General features: G+C 46.7%; 1 non-coding gene across 1 annotated transcript; it reads left to right on the forward strand.

The window, feature by feature from the left end:
• The first annotated feature begins 3,267 nt into the window (after positions 1 to 3,267).
• Positions 3,268 to 3,334, forward strand: LOC112840115 (small nucleolar RNA SNORD49). Its single transcript, XR_003212393.1, has one exon. It is a non-coding gene; the product is annotated as a small nucleolar RNA SNORD49 (small nucleolar RNA).
• The last annotated feature ends 54 nt before the right edge of the window (positions 3,335 to 3,388 follow it).

Consider the following 3,388-nt stretch of genomic DNA (forward strand, 5'->3'; position numbering starts at 1 on the left):
AATTAGGGTAATTAACCTACTCAATATTCATTTTCTGGCCTGAGGCAAGAATTGTAAAATGACTGATTTTGCTTTGAGCTTATGAGTAGTAGTTCGATTCCTGAGAAGAGTTTTGTCCTCCACAACCACAAGCACCTGAGAGCTCGCTACAGAGAATGGAGAGCTTGGATTCAGAGAAGAACGTGGTCGGAAAGACAGTACTTACAGGAAGGAAAAAGGTATTGTTAGAGTAGTTTTAGGAATGACCGACAGTTCTGAAGAATCTTCAGGGTAACCCTGGGTAAGGATGCACCTAATGGCCACGCCCAGAGTTTCAGAAGCAGGGGCAGGCTCCCGGTGGGGCATAATTGTGTCCTTCTTCTCTAGTGTGAGCTAAGTGCTAAGAAGCGGTGGGAAGAATGATGCCAGTAAGTGAAGTACGAAGAACACGTTGCATTTATAAATGCTGAAAATGTCCTAATGAATCAAACTCCTATTGTTTCTTTTTCTTTAATAAATGATTGCATTATGGGGAGTAGCTTGCTTTTATTTACATTTGTATTAGTGAAAATTATGATATGTAGAATTTTATATCCATGCAACACTAATAAAGCATTGATAAAATGAATGAATTTTCATGAAATAATTTCTGTACCAAATTTTCTCTGGAAAAGGGAGCTTTTTGTTTTTTAATTTTTTAGTGTTATGTTAATCACCATACATTACATCATTAGTTTTTGATGTAGGGTTCCATGATTCATTGTTTGTGCATAACACCCAGGGCTCCACGCAGAACGTGCCCTCCTTAATACCCATCACCAGGCTAACCCATCCCCCCACCCCCCTCCCCTCTAGAACCCTGTTTGTTTTTCAGAGTCCATCGTCTCTCATGGTCCGTCTCCCCCTCCGATTTACCCCCCTTCATTCTTCCCCTCCTGCTATCTTCTTCTTCTTCTTTTTTCTTAACATATATTGCATTATTTGTTTCAGAGGTACAGATCTGTGATTCAACAGTCTTGTACAATTCACAGCACTCACCATAGCACATACCCTCCCCAATGTCTATCACCCAGCCACTCCATCCCTCCCACCCCCCCCCACTCCAGCAACCCTGTTTGTTTCCTGAGATTAAAAATTCCTCATATCAGTGAGGTCATACGATACATGTCTTTCTCTGATTGACTTATTTCACTCAGCATAACACCCTCCAGTTCCATCCACGTCGTTGCCAATGGCAAGATCTCATTCCTTTTGATGGCTGCATAATATTCCATTGTGTATATATACCACATCTTCTTTATCCATTCATCTGCCGATGGACATCTTAGCTCTTTCCACAGTTTGGCTATTGTGGACATTGCTGCTATAAACATCGGGGTGCACGTCCCCTTTCGGATCCCTACATTTGTATCTTTGGGGTAAATACCCAGCAGTGCAATTGCTGGATCGTATGGTAGCTCTATTTTCAACTTTTTGAGGAACCTCCATACTGTTTTCCAGACTGGTTGCACCAGCTTGCATTCCCACCAACAGTGTAGGAGGGTTCTGGAAAAGGGAGCTTTTTAACTAAAGTCTTATCTAGGTTAACGTGTATATAACTAGATACTCTTATATTTTCAATAGAAAACATTATTGTATACTCAAAAGGAAACAGTAGGGAGTATGGTAATGCTCTCAACCTGGCCCATTTTCTGAGGCTGGACATTCAAATCCCTCTGCAATCTGATGCGGGTAGTCTCCTCCCTAGACAAAGGTTACCCGTAGTAAGAGGTATCCTGGGGTTTCCCGAGGCAATGTGACTTGAGCTGAAGGCACAAAGATGAATAATGGTGTGTCCCTAAAACACTCAATATAACAGGTGTGACTAAGAGACTGGAACAGGGTGTACATGGCCCACTTAGCCTGGGAGTTCAGGAAAAGCTTCCTTAAGGAGAGGACAGTTGAACTGAATCTTGAGGGGTAAGTAGGAACTTGCCAGATCAAGGAAAGCAGGGAGGTGGGAACAACATGAACACAGGTACAGAGGGATCTGTAGCTCTGGGCAACACTTAGAGAGTTCCAGATGTGGTGGAAAGCCAGCACGCCCTGATTCATGGCCTTTTCAGGTCTCTTGGAATATGTACTGTGCAGGAACACACACACACACACACACACACACACACACACACACCACTGTAGCAGCACTGGAAACCAGTACTGTTTAACAACCTGCCAGATTCTAGAAGGAATTTTCACTAAGCCAAACTGGGCTGAATCCGATGAAGAAAGGAGGATAATTCAGAGGGGAAAGGCAGTAGGAAACTCCCCCCCTCCCCGCCCCATCCCATGTCCACCTGTCTCTCTGCATATCCTTGTAGAAAATAAGCCCCACAGACTCAGAAACTAGAAAGAAAGGCTTTGTGGTTTATAAAAACTGCACGGGCAATGCTAAGAGTGAACCCTGAGGCAAACTAGGGACTTTGGACGATTCGGATGTGCCGGGCGTAGATTCACAGATTGTAACAGACGTGCCGCTCCGGTGGGGGCTGCGCCCGGTGCAGGGTGCTGCGCATGGTGGGGGGCCTGCACCCAGGGGGGGGGGGGGGGGCTGCCCCCGGTGGGGGGGGCCAGCGCGTGTCGGGAGGCAGAGGGCACAGGGCAGCTCTGTACCTGCAAGTCCATTTCGATGTGAACCTAAACCGTTCTAAGAAGAAGACTATTAACAAAAACTGGAGGGCAGGAAGAGAGGAGGGGCGCGTTCACCCGTCAGAGGTCGGGAAGCCCCTGCCACAGCTTAGTACATCAGATTTATGTACAGACTCTATTTTGTATGAAACCACTACCTAAGGCGCTGCCTGAAGGGAGGAGCCTCCTAATACAAAGGCTAGAGGAGCCGCCTGCCCAGCCCTCCGGGAGGGAGAAGGTGAACCTTGTAATCCTAAATTAGCCAACTTCAAGAAGGCTGTTGCAAAAGAGGGCTGATAATATGCTTCTGAAGGCGTCACCGTGGCCAACAAAACATGAGGAATCTTTCATTCTCTTAAGGCTTCAGCTGTTTTCCCTCTCCACTCAATGCTGTTTTATGGGGATGTGCAGATTTTCACCCTGTGTCACCCCTCCCCAAGCTACCCAGGAGCACAGCACGCGGTTTGATAGCTGCTCTCTGGGGGGGGGGAAGCGGGCCCGTTGCCACCACCTCCAACATCCCCAGCGATGCTCCTCTATTTGTAGCCTTTACGGAACTATCACAGTTCACAAGGACAGGGGGCTGGCAGAGGCTTAGTCCCAGCAAGTATTTAAAGATGCTGAGTCCATGATTAAATCACGAATAGGAAGTGCCCTCAGCAGTGATAACTGACGATGAGCCTGGCTGATGGCAAAAAGAAGGAAGGAAGGAAGGAAGGAAGGAAGGAAGGAAGGAAGGAGGGAG

The sequence above is a fragment of the Callorhinus ursinus genome, unplaced genomic scaffold (genome assembly GCF_003265705.2).
Source record: "Callorhinus ursinus isolate GAN/ISIS: 27379988/994484 unplaced genomic scaffold, GSC_fseal_2.0 scaffold45, whole genome shotgun sequence".
NCBI classification, from domain to species: domain Eukaryota; kingdom Metazoa; phylum Chordata; class Mammalia; order Carnivora; family Otariidae; genus Callorhinus; species Callorhinus ursinus.